Source organism: Gallus gallus, chromosome 3 (assembly GCF_016699485.2).
Source record: "Gallus gallus isolate bGalGal1 chromosome 3, bGalGal1.mat.broiler.GRCg7b, whole genome shotgun sequence".
In the NCBI taxonomy this organism is placed as follows: Eukaryota; Metazoa; Chordata; class Aves; order Galliformes; family Phasianidae; genus Gallus; species Gallus gallus.
Window position 1 is genome coordinate 65,076,832 of NC_052534.1, and position 24,814 is coordinate 65,101,645.

The window sequence follows — 24,814 nt, forward strand, 5'->3', positions numbered from 1 at the left end:
CAGTCTGTATAGATGCCTGGGGTTCCTCCGGCCCAAGTGCAAAATCCTACACTTTGCCGTGTTGAACCTCATTATGTTCACCCGGGCCCACCTTTCAAGTCTGTCAAGGTCCCACTGAATAGCATCCCTTCCTTCCTCCGTGTCAACCGCACCACTTAGCTTGTTGTCATCAGCAAATTTGCTGAGGGTGCACTCGATTCCATCGTCGATGTCATTGATAAAGATGTTAAAGAGCATCGGTCCCAAGAACGACCCCTGGGGGACTCCGCTCGTTACCGGGCTCCACCTGGACATAGAACCATTGATCACCACCCTCTGTCTGCAGCCTTTCAACCAATTTCTTATCCAACAAGTGGTCCACCCATCAAATCTACATCCCTCCAATTTGGAGATAAGGATGTGGTGGGAGACCATGTCAAAGGCCTTGGTCAAGTACAGGTAAATGACATCGGTCGCCTTCCCCTGATCCACCAATGCTGTCACTCCATCATAGAAGGCCACAAGATTGGTTAAGCATGACCCTCCCCCGGTGAAGCCGTGCTGGCTGTCTTGGATCACACGCTCATTCCTCATGTGATCAAGCATGTCATCCAGGAGGATCTGTTCCATGATCTTCCCAGGCACAGAGGTGAGACTCACCGGTCTGTAGTTCCCCGGGTCCTCCTTGCTCCCTTTCTTGTAAATGGGAGTGACGTAACCCTTCCTCCAGTCATCTGGGTCCTCGCCTGACAGCCATGACTTCTCAAATATGATGGAGAGTGGCTTGGTAACCTCAGCCAGCTCCTTCAGAATCCTGGGATGCACACCATCCGGCCCCAAAGACTGGTACTCATCCAGTCTCATGAGGTGGTCTCAGACTTGCTCTGCCCTTACAGTGTGGGGAGATTTACGCCCCTGGTCCCCACCTGCAGGCTTGGGGGTGCAGGGCTCAGGGATGTGAGGAAGACTGTAATCCTGGCCACCAGTGAAGACCGAGGCAAAGAACTCATTCAGTACCTCAGCTTTCTCTTCATCCATTGAAGCCAGTTCTCCTTTTAAATTTACTAAAGAAGGTACACCTGCTTTGGCCTGTCTCTTCTGGCCAATGTACCTGTAGAATGTCTTCTTATTGTTTTTCACATCCCTTGCCAAGTTCAGTTCTACTTGCGCCTTGGCTTTCCTGATCCTATATCTGCAAGTCTGGACAGCATCCCTGTACTCTTCCCAGGTGATACACCCTTGTTTCCAGAGCTTGTACGCACCTTTCTTTGCCCTCAGTGTGCCCAGCAGGTCCTTGCTGAGCCATGCCAGTTTCCTATCTCGTCTGCCCACTTTCCTATTCAGACGGATGGAGACCTCTTGTGCTTTCAGGAGGGCATCCTTGAAGAGTAGCCAGCTCTCCTAAACATCTTTATCTTTAAGGACAGCATCCCAGGGGATCTTGGCCAACAATCCACTAAACAGCTTCAAGTTCGCTCTTCCAAAGTTCAGGGTCCTGACCCCACCCTTTGCCAGGCCCACATCCCTCAAGATCACAAACTCAGCCAGGTCATGGTCGCTGCAGCCCAGGCTGCCTCCAACGTTGACATCTTTGATGATCTCTTCTGCACTGGTGAGCAGCAGGTCCAGCAATGCTTCACAGGAAATATGATGTCACAGGAAATAATGTACTGTCATGTTCTTATGAACAATAGCGCTAAGGACTACTGCTTGCTGAAAGAGTGTCACAGTGTGTCTGCTGCAAGACTAGAAAGAGCTTGAGGTACACACAGGAACAAAAAATATTCATCTTCTGAACAGGTTGTTTGCAGGGATCACATACAGTACATAATTTATCTTTTAGTACTATCCAGATCCGTGTAATGCTAAAAACAGAAGATGATAATTAAGTCATTTTTGTACCCTCTAACTATCCAGTATAACTTAATCATTAAGTCCCATAGACCTTTAGAAAATAGTTAGCAGAATAGGTAGTTGTTACAATTTATATATCTAGATTTGATATATCTTAGGCTCTGATTAACATGGTATCTAATAAAGAGTTAGCTAGAAGACTTCACACCAGCTTCTGCTCTCTTCCTCACTTTAGTGGAGAAACCTTTGTTTTGCCTTTAAAGGAATTAGTTCAATGTGTGGAAAAGATGTATACAACAGAATTTGTAGTCTACACTACTCCTTTTCCCTTCCTGAGGAGATTCAGTTAGCAATAATAAACAAATTAATTAATTAAAATATTTTCCCCTTCTTATTTGGAAAAAAAAAAAAAAAGAAAGAAAGAAAGAAAAAAAAAAAGGAATGTAGCTACCACAAGACAAACTGGTTTGTTAAAATACCAGCAGTAGAATAGTGACTGCAAGAGTACAGAGTGTTTCAGAAATCACTTGTTACTATCTGATAGCTAGGATGTGTAAGAAGAAAGAAAAGTGAAAAGCCCGAAGGGAAGAAATAATTTAATAAGTTGCATCATGAGATTATTTTAATGAGGCTACAGAGCACCTGGGAGATCCAGAATATTGCTGCCTACCCGGATAATGCTGCTCCCATGCTCAAACACTCAAGAGACAGCAACAGCTGAACAATGAAATAATATTAAGACCAAGCAATACTGACTAATGGAGAAATTATTTCTTATAGTTGGCTGTAAAATCAAGTCAACTTTTTCACTGAGCCATCTTTAAAATCTTAAAAATAAAAATAAAAATGAAAAATAAAGTAACCCTGTGGTGGTCTACAACTATCTTCATTTGCTAATTTCTTAAGTTTTTATCTTCATCTGTTTGATGATGTGACTGAGGAGTCTGATTAAAAGTCAAATACCCTTCTGTACATTTTTATAATTTCTGTTTACCTGTGCGTATCAGAGTTTCTTTTTATATGTAGTACTTGTCTGCATTATACCTAAAAAGGTCTTAGTTTCTTTTTACTCAAGTACTTCAAAATAAAGATCTTTGCCTGGTATAAAACTGCAAAATTTCACTGCATATTTCTGGATCTGTAATGATCTAAACCAGATGAAGAGCTGAGACTTTCTTTGCTTTTTGTACTGTCAGGGGTTTGTCCTGAAAATGTCCTTATATCTTTTCTTCTTTCAACTTCTTCCCATTTGATGTGTTTTATACAAGAAACCTTTGTCTAAACATGCAGAAGTTTTATTAAAGGTGGAAAATGATTACATTCCCAATCAGATTTTTTTCTTTAGAAATTCCTGCCTGCTATGAATCTATTTCTGACATATTTTTCTTCAGTTTTCTTTACTTTTCTATGTGTCTGCCAGTTGTTTGGACCAAGAGGACAGATTTATTTTTCTCCACTGTGTGTTGACATGCAATCAGTGATGCCATTTGATTTAAGTCACTGATGGCCTTGAAGATCAAGGCTGAGGCCTTACAAGAAATGACTACCTGTTGGGACTGCAACACCTAAATGAAAGTTCATGGCTGCGTCTTTCATTTCCAGAGTGGCTTTCTGTTCACTGTTATTACTGTCTTAGTGACCTGTCTGGGAGTGAAAGATTAAAAGAAGAACAAGAGCTGAGCTGGTGGTATTTGGAAAAAAAGTAAGAATTTTCAGTACTAGTAAAAAAACAGTTTCTTCAGAGAGACTGGCAGATTCATCTCTGCAAACTGCCACTCAGTAGATAGAGTGGTTATTTTCTTTGGATTTCATAATCCCAGTGTCACAACTATCTTGGCAGAACAGGCCACTGTGACACACCAAAGTTTACAGTGCTCCATTGTTTCTCTTCAGCTTCTTACATTTTCTTCTTTTCTTGCCTCTTCTCTATATTCTATTTGCCAGCATATTGGCCACACTTCTTTATAGGCATCTCTTATGTCCACCCCTTGTGATGTATGTTGTATTTTCTTTCATAAGGAAATTTATTTATTTATTTATTTATTCCTGCTTATTTCCACAGAAACCCAGATATGATAGGCAATGGGGAGGTGTTTTACACTCAGATCTCATAAAAAAGGTTGGGTTTTGTGTTGTCTTTTTGTGTGTGTGTGTGTGTGTGTGTGTGTGTGTGTGTGTGTGTGTGTGTTGAACTTTTCCCCATTTCTTCAGTGCCTCGTGATTTGCCATGTCCTTAGTTGCCATCACAGAGAGAAAACCATTCAATCTCTCCCAGGAGATGCCTTATGGTTGAGGGAGAAAGGTGCTCTTACTCCATCTCTTCACTCTTTTCTCTTAGCCTTTTCCTAGGCAACATCTCTCCTTCTGCATTATTAAATATCCAAACACACAGTTGTGCTTTGTGAGGATGTTTTCTCCACAATGCAGAAAAAATAAAATTCCATCTCCAAAATCAATTCACGGATAAAGTTGACTCTATTTGTATATTGCTGTAGTTTAAACTGGCAGGTGGCTGAGTACCATACAGTTATTCTCTCCCTCCCTCCCTTCCCAGTGGAATAGAGAAGAGAATTGAAAAAAAAAAAAAATAGAATTCATAGGTTGAGATAAAGCTATTTACTAAGACGGAGAAAAGGAAAACGATAATAATCATGACTATACACGTTATGAATAAGAAATTGCTCACCCCATCCCAGACCAGTGCCCAGCTAGCTGCTGAGCAGCAGAACAGAGCTAGAACTCCCCCCCTCACTTCAAAATTCCTTCTGCATGATGCCACATGCTATGAAATATCCCTTTGGCAAGTTTAAGTCAGCTTTCCTAATTCTGTTTGCTCCCAGCTCCTTGGGCCCTTCACTGTGAATGGCCTTGGCTCTGTACAACACCGCTTAGCAGCAAGTATAAACATTGGTGTGTTATCAACATTGTTTTTCTCCTAGAGCCAAAACATAGCATCATACCAGACACTCTGAAGAAAACAATGAGATACCAGCTGAAACTAAGACATACACAACTTTTATCTTTTATCAGAACTTATGATATATGACGTACTCAAGAGAAAAACATAGAATGGTTTGGTTTGAAAGGGACCCTAAAGATCATCTAGTTCCAACTCCCCTGCTATAGGCAGGGACACCTCCCTTTAGGCCACGTTGCTCACAGCCCCATCCAGCCTGGCCAGGAATGCTGCCAGAGAGAGGGCATTCACAGGCCTCTCCAGGCAACCTGTTCCAGTGTCTCACAGTAAAGAATTTCTTCCTAACATCTAGTCTAAAGCTACCCTACATCATCTCTGCAAGAAGAAAATTTCCACTTGGAGTTTATGACATAAAGCACATTTCATTTGATTCATAGGACAGAAAAGGATGTGGAAATTGTCTTCTTTTTGTTGATACCTCTCAACCTGTTTTAACTTTAAATCTGCAGCTCAGGATCACTGATCACTCTAAAGAGGACAGTTCATCAAAGTATGTTTCTACATATTGTCAGGATAAATAGTTTTTAGGGTGTCATTAGTCTCGAACTGAAAGTTATTTAAAAGGCCACTGAATTAAAGGGCTTTTTTTGTTTTGTTTTGTTTTGTTTTGTTTTAATTTATCAGGGCATTGTGAATGTAGGATATTTTATTTTATGTGCATATTACTATAAGTAAAAAGGGAAATCCACAGTGATTAAAAGGGCTTTATTTGTCATAAATAATTTTCCCATGTTGCAAAATGTTCATTATATAAATAACTCTGAATTAATCTAAAGAAAAAATAAATGTGGCAAGTAAAGAAAAATAAATGTGGCAAATAATGAAAATGTTGCAAGTTTGCATGCTCTTTTATAATACAATAAACAAAGCTGTGTAGAATCCTTTAGCTAAGTAAATTTACTGTGAATCCAGAGGCATGCTTTGCTTCTTTTATTGAATGATTTAGTCCTTTCAATTGTGTAAAATGTTAAAGCTAATAAAAAGCAGAAGAACCTGCATTCCACAGATAATGAGGAATACAGTGTTTAATACATATTTACAAGCTTAGGGCAGGCACCATCCTAAAGAAATGGTGACTTTTTCTCATAATCTTCACTGGTTATAATCATCAGTATTAAGATATTACACTAGCTGGGAAGTGCAAGGGTATATCTTTTTATTAATTCATGTAAAGTTTTTGCAAATGGTTTTTGAAATGAGTTACTCTTTGTAACTACCCATTTAATATCAGCCAAAGCGATACATAATTGCAAACATATCAGCTGGAATGATCTGAATGTTTTGCCCATGCTTGAGTGGAAGTACTTTGGTAGTATGTGGATGTTTACAATAACCCCAGTGAGCTAATAGTCAGGCATAAGGCTATTCCTTTCAAATGGATGTTGCACCATTTAAATCTCATTGAAAGTTGTTGATTCTAACTTTCGAAAGGGGTTTTGAAAGTTTTTCTCTTGCTTATTCTACAACTTCTCTTTTGCTTCAGGAACTAAAAGGCCTATGTTTAGAGTGGATTTTATAGGTGAGCACTCCTGGGGAGAGGAGAGGAGAGGAGAGGAGAGGAGAGGAGAGGAGAGGAGAGGAGAGGAGAGGAGAGGAGAGGAGAGGAGAGGAGAGGAGAGGAGAGGAGAGGAGAGGAGAGGAGAGGAGAGGAGAGGAGAGGAGAGGAGAGGAGAGGAGAGGAGAGGAGAGGAGAGGAGAGGAGAGGAGAGGAGACCACATTTGCACCTTCAGACCAATGCTACTGTGAAGCTAATCATCTCTGAATATCAAAAAGCAGCAGAACTTTTCAGCTGCTAGAAACAGGTGCAGGTCCTCAGCTTTGCTCAGGAGTGTATAGCCTTCTCATCCAAGCCAAGCTTTTCTTAACGTACTTTTTTGGAGACTAGAAGGCATAGCATTGTGTTTTTGTTTTCTTTCACAAATAATTTGAGAGGTTTTCAGCTCTTACATTCATGCTAATCACTATATCTGTTATCAATATCCCAGAGCGCTTGCGTTATTGACAGCACACCTGTTCACGTGCTTCATTCTCCAGCTCTGCTGACAGGAACCAGCCTATACACAGTAATCCAATTCTTCATAGGTCTTCTTCGTGTTTCTCATGTTACTATGCTAACATCACTTGTAAAGGATGGACTTTTGTATAAGATGGCTTTTTGTTGCATACTTAAATAGGTTAATATGTACTTCTCTGTCTCAAGTGAGACATTGTCACAATTTGTTTCATATAGATGATACATTAACTGTATCCCCTAGTTTGCATTTTAAATTCAATATTAAAGGTTCATGATGCTAAGTGTGTATTCATTGCTGGCCTTAATATTAATGGATAAACTTACTTAGCTTCATTGGAATAAACAACAGGTCCTTGAATTCAGTAATGTAATAGTCATGTGGGATATCTGATTCTATTTATTTCATCATATTATGCTATTCAGTCTCTCAGCTACTGTGTAAGATGAATAAAAAGGATTTCTAAGTAGCAGCAGATCAGGCCTGACTACACCTTTTATTCTCTGTGCGTGATGAAACACATGCTGCAGAAGATGCAGCATATTTAAGAGGAGTAAAACTTCTTCAGTTGTCCATAGGAGAAAAGAGATAATATTTGACTATTTTTACTGAGAACTCACCCTGTCTAAATTTCTTCTGACTGAAGTGGAGATAAAAAACACAGCTTTGAGTATTACCTCTTCCAATTCCATGGTTATAAGCTTACTTGAGCAACTCCCCTACAAAATAATTGTGATGTAATTAATATTAACATGGACCAACAAAAGCATGTTCCTTTCTTCAAAGTATCATGAAAGGATGCATGATTAACTCATGTACTCTTGTGATACAGATAGTGTGAAGACCTCAGGTTATTTTTTTTTATTATTATTTTACTCCTTCATTGTTTGAAGGCTAGTATCTCTGATGTATCTGTAACTCTGATGTATCCTTTCCAACTCAGTAAGGTCTGTCTTATTTATTGGTTTTCTGAAAAATGTCTTATAGCTCCTCCTGTTACCACCACACAAATATTCAGATAAAAATGCAACCTACCTTGTAAAAGACACAGAATTTTATTTCCTGACTGTGTTCAGTGTCCAGCTTAAATACTACTAAATTTTTTTCTGTTCTGTGATTCATAGTAGTTACTAGCACTTGTCAAATAATGTTAAATTTTCTTTTTCTCTTTTGGGAAATGTCAAGGGGAAAAAAACTTTTTACCTAATTGGCCTTGACAGGATAACAGCAGACCTGTTATGCTGGCCTCAACAATATTTCACTAGACTCATGTCACTGGTAATTAAATTTGTCTTAGAACTTGGTTGAATTTTGGGGGGGGAAGAGGGTGGGAAGAAGGAAGAAAAAGAAAAAATCTCCACTAAAAAACAGTAAATTATAACCCTAGAGATCTGATTACAGTCATATTCTCTTCTTACTAGAAATAGCTGAGTTATGCCCAGATCACGTAGAAGGCATAGATTTCTGCAAACACATTTCTTTTTTAACCAGGATAGCTAATACATATAAACATATTTATTTATTTATTTATGTTTTCACAGATAGAGAAAAGGCTGGGTCCCACTGGAATCTGAGTTCAAAATGTGTAGAAGATGACAGAGTGTACATGAGTTTCTCAGCTTATAGTCATGAAGCAAACACAGACCTGGACAGTGGGATAGTTTATTTTCGGTAAGGATTTTAAGTGGGCCCCTTGAACCTCCACTAGCAAAATGCTTTCATCTTGTTGCCCTAAGAATGGTCCCAAATGTCTTTGGTTCAGACTCATAAAATAATTTAGTCTTCTAATTCCTCCATAAACCTCAGATGTCTCAATAAAATTGGAGTTAGGAGCCTGGATGCTAGATGAATCTGCATTTTTGTATCTTTCACCCTGTTCTGAATGTGTCATTATCTTGTTGAAGATTTAAAAGCTCCTTGAATTTGTTTATTACAATTCCAGAGTCCTTGATAGGATTGGTATGTTTTGCAAGAGAATGTGAGGAAAAATACTGATTTATCCCATACCAGCATTTTCTGTCTTGTTTCACAATGTATTTATTATATCTAGGAAAGATGCAATAAATAAATAAGATAAGATAAGAGGCTGAAGTGGCTGTATGCAGGAATGCATGTCTCCGTATGTGTGTGTACAAGTGTATATATATGTGCCTTCTGTAGTTGGAAGTGGTAAGTAGGCACAACTCTCTCACATATAGCCTCAATCTCTCCCACAGTTGTCAGAGATCTTCCTCAGAAAGGAACACAGGCTCTATGAGCCTCTGAGTCTAGGCTCAATGACTGCATTTACTTGAAGCAAATCCCTGATTAGTTTTCCTTTATCACTGAAGCTACACCACCTTCTGAGGTTATGGTTGGGAAGGTAAGGATACAAAAGGGATCCAAGTTGCCAATCCTTAGTTTCTTTCAGTGTATCTTTAGAAAATATACTTTATTTTAGGGAAAAAAATGAAGGCATGTAATTACCCCTTTTTCATGTGTTGTGTCAACTCCTTCATCTTATGAACCTTCCTGTGGCTAAAACTCTTCAGGCATCACATTGCTTGAACAGAGGTAGTTCATAAACGAGGTATGGCAACTTTTCAGACATCCCTTGCCTCCTCTGCAGTACACAGTAGGGCAGGTCGTGTAGTTGAGCCTTCACAATGCAGACTCAGCAACCTATGTAAAAATCACTTCCTTTCACAGGCATGGATTCAAATTGCCCTAGGGAGATTATTATATGATGTGTATGCAGATTAGGAGAGAGAGCTGAACTGGTGGTAAATTCAAAAACCACTGTTCTGCAACTTCTGACCTATCTAATAGACTGGATTAGACAACAGAAGTATTTTAAAACAGATGTCAAAGTAACTTTTTAGTAAAATAAAGGCAAATTATGAAAATATATATGAAAATTATTTTTCAACAATTTTAAAAAACTATTTCTCTGAAAATGTTGGAATATTTCTTATTTTAGATATTAATTTATGAGCAGTAGTAGCATTTTTTAGTAACTCTTAGCCTTGTCAAGAAAAAGAAAGAAATCCTGAGTATTCAATCCTTCTACATATATAAACTGTTGCATTCATGGAAACAGAAGTATACAGTTTGTTGAGTTCCTAAGCATACATACCTATAGACTAATAGGGCACATTAAAGATACTCTGGGAGATGTAAGTAGGAAAAAAAATGAATACCCCTTCAGTGCATGCAGAAATTAAATTGGAGACAGTCTGTAACTGAATATTTGAATTATTTCCAGCCTTTTTGGCATAGAATTTCTACAGTTTGATGTTTCTATTCAATATGATTCCTTTGGATACAGCTATATGAGCTTTTTAACAATATCGGAGTGGGCTTACCTCTGAAATCATTTAATTTTTAGACTTAACATTGGATGGCTCACATTATTTTTCCACTGGCTTGAACTCCTAGTGGTCATGTAATCAGAAAAGAGCCATCCTCCTTGATGAGCTTGTAGGTTGCTGTGCTGGCTCTGGCTGGGATGCAGTGAATTTTGTTTATAGAAGCCCATATAGATCAGATATGTGACTAAACAGCATTGATTACACACCAGTGTTTTAGCAGTTGCTGAGCACTACTGGCATAGTATCAAGGTTTTATTTTATTTCTCCTTTTTCCTACTCAGCTCCTATAGTGAGGAGGCTAGAGGTGCCCAAGAACATTGGAGGGGACACAAACAGAACAGCTGATCTAAACTGATTAAAGGGATATTTCATAATGAAAGATGTCATACTCAGCAAGAAAAAAATTGAGGAAAGGAGAAGGAAGGAAGAAATTCTTGTGTTTATATCCTTTGTCTTCCTAAGCGTCTATTACATGTGCCCTGCTTCATGGGAAATATCTGAACATCTGCCTGCCAATGGGAAACAGTGAATGAGTACCTTATTTTGCTTTGCTTGCGCACATAGCTTTACATCACTAACATGTCTCCCTTTCAATCCACTGTTTTCAACTTTCACTCCTTTGACTCTTTCCCACATTCTGCTGTGGGACAGTGAGTGAGCAGCTGGGTGGGTGGCAGCTGCTGGCTGGGTCAGCACACAATAGCAGGTTAAGTGCAAGCCATACAGAAAGTCAGGAAGCAGTTTACATCTGAGAGGAGATTCACTGACTGTAACACAGCTTTAGTGGCACATTTGAATCTCTCAGATGTGGACACAACACTGCAAGGACAGCAGCTTGTCAGGCCAAAAGCTGAAGTGAGAATCTGGGACTAGTGATGCAGATATGTTTCTTGCTATGACATTAAATTGAGTTCAGAAAAAAAAATTCTTCACAGGACAGATACAGCAAATGAACAATCAGCATATGCAGATCTTCAAAGGCAGTCACCCTGGTAGAAATACTGCTACAATAAATACTTTGACTAGGTACTTGTGTACCTAAAAGCAAACTCACTCTCCGCAGTTAAATGATGCATTTTCAATAAATTGCAAACCACATAAGCATCACGTACACAAGAAAGCAGCTCTAGGACAAATGATAAAAATCCTGTTCTCCAGTCATTACAGGACCTGGCAGATGGACAGTCAACTCTGTTCCTTCACTGCAAAACATCCCTCTGGCTCAGGTATGCAAGCCCCCCTGCCTCTCACCCTTGTCATCAGTTCTGTAAAAGGGAGCAAAAGCAACACGTGCAAGCAGCTGAAGTAAAGGCACAATGTTTTAAATGTCAAAACATTTAAAAATTTAAAACAGGAGCAGTTGATCACTGCTGCTGCGGCAGAAAGCCTAGGTGTTCAAGGGCAGAGTGACAGAGCCAAAGGATTTGTATTCATTGATTCATAGAATCATTAAGATTGGAAAAGGCCACTGAGGTCATCTAGTTCAACAATCCACCTACCAGCAATATTGCCCACTAAACAAAGTTCCTTAGTACTACATCTACAGTTTCTTGGACACCTCCAGAGATGACGACTCAACCGTCTCGCTGGGCAGCCCATTGAAGAACCAGAACACTATTTCAGAGAAGAAATTTTTCCTAATATCCAATCTGAACCTCCCCTGGCACAACTTGAAGTCACTCCCTCTTATGCAGGAAAAGAGGTTGATCTGATCTCAACACAACCTCCTTTCAGGTAGTTGTAGAGGGCTAGAAGGTCTCCCCTGAGTCTCCTCAGTTCCCTCAGCAGCTTTTCATGAAACCTGTGCTTCAGTTTCCTCACCAACTTTGTTGCCCTTACTTGTTCCTTCATTGCCCTTCTCCATTTAAACTTAAGAACTCAATTAGCACTTTCCTAATTATGTTCCTTCCAAGCAGATATTCATTTAGGCATTAGAAGAGCGCAGGAGCCAATCTATCAGACAGGTCTCAAAGTAATTAATATTGCAAGTGAAGGATGCAGACAGCAATATCATACTTTCATGGTGGCTTCCTTGCAGATAGCAATACACCATTACAAAAGAATGTTCCTAAGAATGTACCTGCAATGTTCCTTTAAGGAGAAATACTAAAATGCTATCTGAAACTTTGTAGAATATTTCCTGCCCTATTTTTCCCTCACAGTTTCTGAGAAGCCTTGTTCTAACTTTGAATGTCATGCTCTCAGTCCCACCTAAAATAGACGTACAACAGCTGTCTTTTTTGGCAGATTAAGCTGCAGGTAGAGCATAGAAAGATCAACACAAAAGCTTCAACACCCATGCTCATAGCATATTCAGTGGTAGGAAACATAAACACTCCTGCTATGATTTCTCTAGGTTTGTTCTCCAACCATGCAAGATGTTAGGAGATTGGGCACTGCTATGTGGGTTTACAGATAAGCAGAAAAAAGTATGTTTCTTTCTCAAGAGAAATCTCTCAAGAAAGGGCACAGAAAAGCCTCACACAGCAGTAGCCAGCACTACAGCCATTGCTGGCTTTCATTTGGGCAAGATTCTTGCCTGCTCAGCAGATGAGATACAGGAATTTTAGTTGTACAGCCACTGCCAGGCAGGAGGACAGATTGCTGACTCAACATTTACTTTTGCTGGATTGAACATTTTCACTTTAAACCACAATTTTCTAATTTTATGATAGCTGTGGCTCATGTAGCTGCTTTTAAAGATGTTGATTGACTAAAGACAAACTGAGAATTAGATTGACTAAAGACAAACTGAGAATCCTCCACTCACTGAGGAGTGAAAGTTCAGTGTGACAGATCTAACACACACTTGCTAATCATGGTAGTGTTTGCTGCCAGTGAGAGAGGAACTAAGTAGGTGAACAGAAGTAAGATAAACTTAAATCCCAGGAAAATCACAAGCTACAGGTGACACAAAGGATTTCTGCATGGAGGCATATTAGATCAGTAGCCTCACATTAACAAAGCCCAGTAGCTCATGAGAAAAACTTGTGCAAGACAGAGACATGTAATAGACTGAAGAGGAACTGTCTGAAGTTAAGCAATGTAACACTGAAAGGATATGTTCCAAAATTAGCAATGCTGAGCTATGGCACACATCAGATTAAAGTACAGACTCATGGCTGTACATAGCTTCTTTTGAGATAAACAGGAACAGAAGAGATGGTCTTTTCTGCTAGATCTATAACCAGCTGCTGTTTTCCAGGTGCTAACCCAGCAGAATTAAATGCATTTGAAAAACAAAACATGGAGTGAAACACACTGGGCTTAACTGCTCCGTGTGTTGAGATGAGCAGAGGATCAAGGACAAGAGGGGCAGAGGGAATAATCTGTACCTTTTCAAGGGGCGCCTTAAGTCAAATCATAGAATGACTTGGGTTGGAAGGGACATTAAAAATCTTCTGATTTCAAACTCCTTGCCATGGGTAGAGACAAATCCAATAGAACAGGTTGCTCAAAGCACCTTGAGCACCTCCAGCAATGGGGCATCCACAGTTTCTCTGGGCAATCTGTTTCACATGAACCTCATGGTGAAGAATTTACTCCTAATATCTAATCCAAATCTCTCTTTTTTTCTTTTTCCTTTTTTTTTTTTTTTTTAGTTTAAAACCATCATCCCTTGTCCTGTCACTACACTTCCTGATAAACAGTCCTTCTCCAGTTCTCCAGTTTCTTCTTTGGCCACCTTAGATACTGGAAAGCTGCTATGAAGTCTCCCTGGAGCCTTCTCTTCTCCAGTCTGAACAGCCCCAGCTCTGTCAGACTGTTTCCATATAAGAGGTGCTCCAGCCCTCTGATCATCCTCATGGCCCTCCTCTGGATTTGCTCCAACCGGTGTACTTCTTATGCTCAGTCCCTTTAGTAGAATGCAGTACTCCAGGTGGGGTCTCATGAGAGCAGACTAGAGGGGGACAACCACCTCCCCTGCACTGATGCCCACACCTCTTTTGGTGCAGCCCAGGATACAGCTGGCCCTCTGGGCAGTACACTTACGGCTCATGCTGAGTCTTTCATCAGCCAACACTGCCAAGTTGTCCCCCTCAGGGCTGCTCTCAAAGGGAGTGTGACAGAGAGATACCAACCCAGGGTTTATCTGAATCACTGTGCATCAACATGTGCATTTCTACAGCATCTAGGCAGCTTGTTACATCCACACACCACATAAATATATATACTGCAACAGTAGGTAGTCCTCAGTTGTCCTGAACCCTGTCATCTTTTATTTAGAAGCATCCTGGACTGTGAAACTTATTAAGGAAAGAAAAAAAAAAAAAAGTTATTGTGGAATCTGGTTTTGTACTTTACAAATTCTGTGATGGGTTGCTACAAAATAAAGCAGGCTGCAGATTGGAAGACTCAAGTTTCACCTTATTTGGAGTAACTTTCCAAATCTTCATGGACAATTCCGTTGTTTGTTTGGGGTGTGAATGGGTCTCCAGGCAGTGGGCAAAGGATTTGGGGGGATAATAAAACACATGATCTTCACACTGAGATGGAAAAAGCTGACTAAATCCCTATTTCTCTGTTGAACTTGACAGGTGAGGAGAAACTGACAAAAGCTGCTCTACCGCTCTATTGTTCCAGAGTCTAGATCCCTCAACAGTCCAACCAGCATCCTTGCTTGACAGAGATGGGTGAGCAGTCACTCCTTGGCTGCATTTCTAGGCTGGATTGAGGCAGCAGGGAGATGACTGTGCAGTGGGGATACAGCCGGTGCTGGTTCTCGGGTACTTCCTGCCCAGCAGTGGGAGGAAGATGAAAGGTAGGGTGAAGAAAGCAGCTGAGCTGCATACCAGGGCCATGGGCTTTGCACCAGCTGTTTACTTGCAGTTCATTCCAGACAGACCATTTGCAGCATCTCTATAATAACCAGTGCTGTGGTCTGCACACAGGTTGTCCATGAAATGTCTTTAGAGAAAAAGCTGCTCTTTTGGATTCTCATGTCTGTAAAATTACACAAAGATTGAGCACAGTAATGAGACTTTATTTGTGTCTCTTTGATAATTAAATGTGCAAATCCTACTCATCAAGAAAAATAAACGTATTTCTCCTAGGCGACATTAGGAAAAAAAAGTAAAAGAATGTAGTATTGTCCTCATAAATAACTTTGAATTTTTAAGAATCTGTTTAGGCAAAAACACATTAAAAATTACCAGGAACACATTTTTTTCTTCTTTTATCTCTATTCATTAGCTAAGGATTGAGTGTTTGTGCATTTATAAAATTATTTATTTATGTATGCATGTGGTTTTGTGTATAAATACCCATATAGTGAAAGCATACTTCTCATCAAAATTTCAATTTTAAAAGAATACTGGTAAAACATCATAAAAATGAACCACCTTTAACTACTTTCAATTATTGCTTATTCTTTAATATCTTCAATGTTTTAGTGGAAGGATTTTAGACATGAATTATATTGTGCTATATATAAGCTGAAGAATACAATGAGAATGTATATTTTACTATATTCTGCTTTCAAAACTGTATTTTTTGCTGTTTTCTAATTATGTGAATCTGAAAAGGGATTAAGGAAATAACTTCTAATTATATAGAACAAAATTTCTGAACTGATAGCGGAAGAGAAAATCATTCATGGTGCTATAAAATATATGTGAAATAATTATATCATCTGGACTTCTTTTTGTGTGTAACTTATGTGCTATGGAAATGGAGCAATTACAATATCATGACTTTTTGTTTTTAATTAGAAAATTTGTCTGCTGTTTGAGTAATTACAAAGAGATTCTCCTTTATTGGATCTTTCTATAATAAGCATTAGAAGCAATTATAAGTAACAGAAGAAAAAAATAGCCTATTTGCAAAATGAATAAAAAAAGCCATAAAAATGTTTTGCTGTTATAACAGCCTGAGTTTCACACCATGTGAAATGCAGAAGATGCTCCTTATTTTAATGCTTTCAAATTCACTCTATATTTGAAAAGCACGGAAGAAAAAAAGAAACACTTTGTGCTTTAATTATAGAAAGACTTGATGATTTCAATTACACATAGGGCTCAGTTACATAATCACCACAAAACTAGAAAGGAAATGATCTTTCACTAATTATTCAGATCAAAGGCTCAGCCCCATTACATACATCCCCATTAACAGCAGACAAGAATTCAGAATGTCCTCAAACAGCTGGGGCTGATCAGTCTGGAGAAGAGAAGGCTCCGGAGAGACCTGATAGTTGCCTGTCAGTATCTAAAGGGGGGCTATACGAAAGAAGTGGAGAGACTCGTTAGCAGGGTCTGTGGTGACAGGACAAGGTGAAAATGCTTCATACTAAAGGAAAGGAGATTTAGGTTGGATGTATGGAAGAAGTTTTTTACAATAGGGATGGTGAGGCACTGGATCAGATCGCCCAGAGGGATTCTGGAAGCCCCATCCCTGGAGACATTCAAGGTCAGGTTGGATGGGGCTCTGAGCAACTTGATCTAGCTGTGCGTCCTCGTTCATTACAGAGGATTTGAACTATATGGCTTTTAAGGGTTCCTTCCATCTCAAAAGTTTCTGTGATTCCATATTGATGGCTGTAAAATAATGTGATGTTAGGAAACCAGAATTTAAAAGAAAATGGATCTGGTTTATGCTGGCAGTCCCCAGCTCTGTGATTTGAGTCTTAAGCTGAGAACAAGATAGATAAAAAGATATTTATGGTTCTTCAGGGTTTATTGACCATTTCGTATTGACCTGTAAGAGCTGGACTCCAGGCTCATGGTATTCGGTATCCAACAGAGAAAGACAAGTATACAAGTTAAATCCTAGGTTTGCATCCTAGTGATGATTTCTTAAGCCTATTGCTCCTCAAGTCAGCAAATCAATGTTCAAAGAAGTTATCAGGGTATGATTCTGTAGTCTAAGCTCTAACTCGTTTAGTAGCATTTACAAATACAAGGGCTGCTCCGAAAGTAATGCTTTCTATTTTATCATGTTGACACGTGACATCAGAAGAGGATGTTGGTGATATGGCAGTAGAAGTTGAACCTTTCCACCAATATCCCATTACATTTTGCTACCATGTGACATATTCTAGCAGAGGGACAGTATGACAGAATGACATCTGAAATGGAAGTGCAGATAAAGCAAACGTGTGGAAATGAATTCCTCCATATTGAAAAAATGGCACCCATTGGCATTCACTGTTACTTGCTGAAAGCTTATGGAGAACAAAAAGTTGATATGAGTACAGTGAGGTGGTGGGTGACGTATTTCAGCAGCGGTTACAGCAACAGTGTTTCACCTCTGCTGGTGCAGATTTTTACAAGTGTGGCGTGCAGGTTCTTGTTCACTGCTGGTGAAAATGCATAGCTAATGTTGATGACTATGCTGAAAACTACTGTTTTGTAGCTGAGAATTTGCTCAATCAAACAGTATTATTTCATTCTTTGTGTCTTGTAGTTTCCATACGAGGGATTACTTCCATGGCAACTTACATATAGACAAGTTCCTATTATGGAGAGATACAATACCGATAAAGGTAAGAAAATTCTTGCTTTTCTATATTGCTCCATTATAATTTAATGAGATAAACAAAACAAAGAATAAAACCCACGGGCCTCAGTGCATTATGCCTGCATGAAGTTTTTATTAGTAAAGAGGTTGGTTCTTGAGTAAAACAAGAAGTTTACTTGATTTGAACTTAATAGGTCTCACATCAGTCATTTTTCATGTATTTTTGGTATCATTAATGAATATTTACAGTTGTTCACCCACGAGTACATAGCCCGCTGATTACAGTTTCTATTTTAAGATCCGATCTTGTAAACATTTCCAACTGGACACCATATTTACTAATAGGACTCACAAATAGATTTGTTTATGGTACTGAGAGCTATGGCCACTGCGTACATTTTTGCAATTCTAGTTCTCAAACTGAAATACTAATAAATAATTAGCTGTAAATGTACTTTTTTTTAAAGATTTTTTATATTTGTACACCAAAACAAGAAATAAAACTCTTATATCCACCTGAACAAAAATATTTCTCATGTAAAATAAGCCAATTTTGAATCAGTTTTTCCATATCAAAATATGTAAACTCTGGGAGTGCCACATTCAACAAACTTAGGTATTTAAACAGCTGTGTTAAATAAGAATCAGTTCCAGCTTATTGAGACTTTCTTCTCAGGTTTCTTTACCTTTAGGAGAAAATCACATCAGTCATCACTGCATCTTATTTAAATTTGATAGTTAAAAATCCTATCTTTAATTTCGTATATTGAAACTAATTCTATGAATGTTCAAGCATTGCATGCTTTTACTTAGCCTGAAGTAGACAGGGAAGATCTTCAACTGTGAGCCAGAAGTACAGCACAGGTGTGGAACATGGCTTAGTTTAAACTCTGTGCTCTCTGAGTACTGACTTGTTTGATCCCTAAAAGCATGAAAGCTTCTGTGATGTAGATGATCTTTTCTTTTGCAAGACACACTGTGGCAACTATAGTTTATTTCCATAGGAGTAAAGGAGTCCCTTTCTGGCCTTCTTCAGAGGCTCTTTGGAAGAGGAGAGACTGAAAGGTCAAGGCTATCTCTATTCTGAGGGATATTTCTGTAAAGCCATTAAAAAATGAGTAAACTCGTTTAAAAGTGTGTTTTGGCAATGAAAAAACAGGGATTTTGATTTCGTATTAATCTGAAGAAATAATTTTCAGCCAGAGAAGGGCTAGGAGAAAGGGAAGTGTGTCGACTCCCTGCCAATGAGGTGTTTTAGTATTTTGAGCTATCAGCAAAGACATAGCATCTAGAGACTCCCATCTTCTGTTGCTGGAGTCAAAACCATCTGACTCCGGAGCAGAGTACTCAAACACAAGGACAATGTGTATGTAGGGCAGCATTCAGAATTCACCTTGTGGTGCTGATGCACTGTGACTTCATACTTAAATATCTGTTAGTTCAGAAACCCAAATCCATACATTATGCTTCAGGAAGATCCAGTCTCCAAGTCAAAGACCATTTTGATCCATTGCTTTGCTGAATTTGAGAACGAAGAAGGTGGGATTGTTTCAGATGGAAGGAATTAGGGAAGCCAGGATTCTAGAGAAAGTTTCACTTCTCAGTAAAAGTTAGAAAGCCTAAATCAGATGCCTACTTTGAATCAGACAGAAAGCAAATCTGAACTTCAGCCTCATATTTCTAAGAATAAAAGAAAAAAAAAATTCTTAGCTCGATGAGATACTTCAGCATGAGATACTCAGTTCTTGCCGGAATTATTTTTTTTAACTTCTCTCTGCTTTTTCAGTGAAGATTTTCTGATACGTAGAGCAAAAGAGAGAGGGTTTCTTTCATCTAGTTATCCAGATATTCACTTGCAGGAAATAGAGTTGACTACACTGCAGTCTGCATGAACTAAAGCCCAGCTCTCATACATCTCAAGTGAATGATCTGAAATTTTACTTTCAAAGTACCAAAACAGTTGTGGTTTTATTTTGTTTTGTTTTGTTTTTGCTGTAGAGTAAAAAAATGTTTTATATTGAACAGAGAGAATTAGTTTTGCTTGAATGAGAAATAATTGAAATATTGTATTTGATATCATCTTTAACAACTTTGTCTTCAAACAAGTTGCTGACCTGTTATACATTCTTAGCTACAACTCAGCAAAAACCTTACATCTGCATAGGATTTGCATATATTTTGTTTTGGATGAGGATGTGTGCCCATACTTATTGCAGAGCCTGCTGTTACTTCTGCTGTCTGGTTTTATAACAAAGATTAACTGTTGTTAGTTAATTTTTCATGTTTACTGGCATAACAATGTTTGTTCCAACTACTGCTTTCAATGATTCTCATACTCTAACAGTACTGTATCAAAGATATTAGAATTGGTTAGAACTACATGAATTTTTATGAGCTTGGTCTAAAAGCAATAGGATTTTTTGTGCAGATCTGTCAATGTGTATTTAAGATATTTGTATCTTCTATGACAAAAAAAAATAGGTTTAAAGTACCATTCCTCTTTGAAATGAAACACATTATTTAAAAAAAAAAAACAGAAAAAAAAACATGGTAGGTATCAGTGTTTACTTTCTTTTTCTGATTCCACAGCACATAAGTTCTCCTTATAAACAGTAAGGTTTTCTTTGCTAAACTGCTACCACTATATTCAATGTGTGCACTGAGCTCTTTTCTTTTTCTGCATCACTAACAATAAGTTTTCCAAACAAATTAGGCCACAGTTACATCTGAATAAACCCATGATATTTAAATTACATCCTTAGTGAAAGCTACTCATTCTCACTGCTGTTAATGGTTTTGAACATGTTTTCAAGAGAAGACTGGAAGTTTTTTGGTTTTCACTCTTGACACATTAAAAACTGTGTTTCCTTTTATGGAAAACAGTATTGTCATACAACGCAAAGCAAACCTGGATGAGCACTTTGGGCTCATAGCTGCTACCCACCCAATGAGTTCAGCATCCATGCCCTCCCAATTCCCCAGAGAAGTACAAGAGACAAAGACTGAGGGAAAGCTTTTTTGCTGTGAGAACAAACAATCCTTGGTGAGTTATGGAACTCCGTGGGGGAGCTGTTTTACCACTCTTCTTTGAGACAAGAATCCAGATTGCCCTATGGATATCTAGGAAAAAAAGTGAAAGAACTAGTGAAACCAGGAGATAGTAGAGAATGAGCCAATACATTCTTTGTCTCTAAATCCTGATGATGAACTAGGAAAACAAGAGGAACATGCCTTCTGATGAGGGAGAACTGTACAAAATGTACCAAAGTCTGGCCAAAGAGAGAAAGGGGAAAGGCAAAGGATTAGAAATACCTTGTCAGGTGATCTGTATCATGGAATCATAGAATCTTTATAGCTGGAAGGGACTGTTAAAGGTCGTCTAGTCCAAATCCCCTGCATTGAACAGGGACATGAACAGCTAGATCAGTTCATCTCTGCCCACTGCTCAAGCCTGTCTAGGTCCCTCTGGATAGTATCCCATCCCTCTGGTGTGTCAATTGCACCTCACAGCTTGGAGTCATCAGCAAATTTGCTGAGAGTGCACTTGACCCCCCTGTCAATGTCACTGGCAATGGCTTGTCATATCAAAAGGGTGTTAAGGTTGTTTACTCTCTCTTTTTTTTTTTTTTTAGGTAGAAGTACTAACATATATTTATGTATATGTATGTATTTACACATACATTTATATGTGTATAATTACTACTAATGCTGTTTTTCTAGACAACAGTGATATAACCATTATCTCCAGTCAAAACCTGTCAAAGATCCTTGTTTTCTTTTTAAATGCAGACTGGCTACTTTTCATATACACTGTGTTCAGAATAAACATCATAGCTTCTCAGACAAGCAGTAGCAGTAAATTCTTCTCATGTCATGGAAATAATGTGTGAAACCCTTGAAATAATTAAACCTGTTATCACCTCACAAAATTTAGCCAAATTAATAATTCATCTTTACAGGGCTAAGTCTTATGGATGAATGCACAATTAAATATAATCTAGTTGTAACAGTTAGCACTTGATCATATTTACAGAGTCTCACAGACGTGCTGCTGTTTATAACTAAATGCCAATTCTCAAGATACCTCATCTGCAGAGGAGCCCTGAGTATGCAGCAAACTGGACAGGCTTCAATTAGTCGGCCTCTGTTTTCAACACACCAGTCTGAATTCAAATAATCACCCTCTTTCTTCTTCGAGATCAGCAAACTTTGAAAAATAATTACATTACAGTGTATTGATTGTTAATTGTACCAAGGGTTCCACATAGCATATTTTCTCTAGCTATTCCTCTATTCGTAATTTTTATATTGATATCTTTCTTGTCTTCCCAGTAACCTTCAAGGAAACAATAGTAAATTCTTCACTGGTTTTATTGTTGTTGCTGAAGATGAATGAATAGGCCCAGCATAGGCATCTGAATGCATATCAGAGGTAGGTTCTGAAACAATCCTTAGCTGTCTGAGCTGAAACACAATTCTACTTTTTCTAGACTCAGCCTTTTTATCACTAAATTAATAGGTGTTTTGCATGTGCAAACATGAGAAAGAAGCCCCTCCTGAGGTAAGCAAAACAACAGCCTAGGTCAAATTTCCCTATGGTATGTATACACATGAAACCTTTTCACTAATGGAAGTGCAAGGAAACCATGAGTGCACATTGCATTTGGATTTATTGGTTCACAACACATTCACAGAAATAGACTAAACTGCCCATGATAACATATTTGAAAAGTTTATCCACTAGAAAATACATATAAAGCTTTCTGTGATTATTAGTCAGTCCTAATTTTGATACAACTTGAGTATCTTTGAAGACTGCAAAGGTGCTTTTTCTACACAGCCTTTAATTACAGTCTGTGAACTGCAACTTAAGGGGGACAAAGCTGAGACTAAGTGAATGGGACAAGCGAGCTGAGGACAATGCAACAGTTCACAGGCTGGCCCTCAATCCTGAGCTGAAAGCTGCAGCTACTGACTGTCTGACTGCTGCTCTGCTGTTATCCTTTCTTGATATTTCCAGTATGATACATCTTTGGAGAGTGTTAAGTCCAGATTTAAGACTGTCCATCTCCAGATTTAAAAGATAAAGGGCAAGAAAGAGTGACAGGAAAAAAAGTGAATTATGGCTTTCTGTGGTTGAAAAGATGGCAGGGGACACACACATTTTCACAATTTGTGAAATTCACACAAGGACTAGTCATCTGTGTCCAAGCAGTAGTCTATGTTAGTACAGGTTATTGCTAACACTGTACCGGGACTGCTTTTGAGTTAACAACCAATTCTATCTTTGTGCTAGAAACAAAGGAGCAGCCAATTTCCCTCTGGTGCATGGTTCAGGCAGCCCATAGGAAGAAAAGGAGCATGTAACATTCAGAACAGGAGAATCTTCTTTTGAACCGCTGCCTTCACCAGTCCTGGAAATTCCAGCTTGCATGCTCTTGGGTTTCCCTCTTGTGCATATGGAATGAAGGGACTACTCTCAGTAGGTGAGGTGTCAGTTCTGACATTACAACATATTCAGACACAAGGAAGTTTCACATGCCCCAAAGTGTGTCTAGAAAGACAAGGTGGATGTTTGTTCACATAAGATTCTGTAATCAGCAGGTGCAGTCACTCAGAACTAATTGCTTGTTCTAAATAATGGGGTGTAAAATGTAATAGTTCCAGCTTTAAATGATCATTAGCAAAATCTGCCTTCAATTGCATTTATTTAAGAAGTCTTCTCAGGGTAAGTGCTAAAAGTTCATGTTTACCTAGAGAACATACAAGGACTGCATTTTCTGCCTGCAACCTGTGCATTTCAACCTCATTTACAGTATGCAAAGAAGAGCAAGTGATGTATACAATAGTTGGGATGAAGGAGTAAAGAATGTTTTTGCATGGAAAATACACGTGAGTATTAATGTTTTCTACAAGTGTTGTTTCCATCATATAACCAGAATCCGCACATATTCAATACTGCGAAAACTTTCTCCTTTCTGGAGCTTTCATTTTAATATAAACAACCTTGAATTAACATAAATAAGAGCATAATTTTTCTTCTGTGCATGCCTGTTCTTCTGTTTTTAACTTGCAAGATCATATTTTTCCCTTGCAAAGCCAGGTTTTCTCAAGTTCTTTGCTACTACAGGTTTTGAGGTAACCCAGGCATATCCAATGTGTGGCTTGCAGTCTGCACGTGGGCCAGCCCAGATCACAATGTGGGCCCCCTGTTCTGCAACATAGTGTTGGCAGCTGTGCCCCGCCCAGGGCCCAGCCTGGACCCAAGGGTGCATACATCACTCAGCAACAACTAAACATCAGTGTCCTATTAACACTGGGTTGTAACCAGGACATGCAGAGGACACAGATACTAACACAAATTATGGCAAATATTTTTATGCTTTTTGATACACTTGCTAAGCACAGTAAACAGTGAACAGTAAAAAAGATGCAGCTGTGCTTTTTGTTTTGAAAAAGGACTTAAGAATAGGTTTCAAGATTGCAGAAAAAAGTATCCACTTTTTGGTATGCTTGCAACTCCATTTTCATTCAACATAAACACATTCTCCAAATGGTATGTATAGAGTTGCAATCAGATATTCAACTCAAAAAGTTTGATCATGTCTTCCTACTAGACTTTTACAAGAGAGAAACAACCCTCGCTTCACAGTCGTGCCTTATTCATCACATCACTTTTGTCAGTACATACATTTGTGAACAAGTGTTTTTAAGAATGAAGCACAGGAAGAGTAAAATTTCATAGAAAGTCTCTGATGAACACCTTGGGAACTCACTAGGAATTGCAGCCACTGACACTGAACCATATATATTATGAATTTTACAAAGGTTGCTCCAGAAGGAAAGTTTCCAGTTTTATGGTGTTGGCCCACAACATCAGGGGTGAATGTCAGCGGTATGGCAGTACAGGGTGAACCTTTTCACCAGTATTCCCACAGATATTGTTGCCACGTGACTGATGGCACCAGAGGGGCAGTCTGACAGAAAGGCATCTGACATGGAAGAGCAGATGAAGCAATGGTGTGTCATTGAGTTCCTCCATATGGAAGAAAAAGCACCCACTGACATTCATTGATACTTTGATACATATATATTGATACATTGATAGTTTCTATTGCGGCTTCCATGGAAATAAATAGGAAATATTACCTTTGAAGCAACCTACTGCAGTTCAAAACAATTC

General features: G+C 38.7%; 2 long non-coding RNA genes across 3 annotated transcripts in view; one reads left to right on the forward strand and one right to left on the reverse strand.

Annotated features, from left to right (window-relative positions):
* Positions 1-22,063, forward strand: part of LOC101751140 — a 119,405-nt gene extending 97,342 nt beyond the window's left edge. For both annotated transcript variants that reach the window (XR_006938731.1, XR_005858659.2), the window contains exons 2-5: positions 8,365-8,494; positions 14,712-14,935; positions 17,578-17,656; positions 21,964-22,063. This is a non-coding gene — a long non-coding RNA (uncharacterized LOC101751140). The remainder of the gene's footprint in view (positions 1-8,364; positions 8,495-14,711; positions 14,936-17,577; positions 17,657-21,963) is intronic.
* Positions 1-24,814, reverse strand: part of LOC112532117 — a 214,778-nt gene that overhangs the window by 44,590 nt on the left and 145,374 nt on the right. The window lies entirely within an intron of this gene.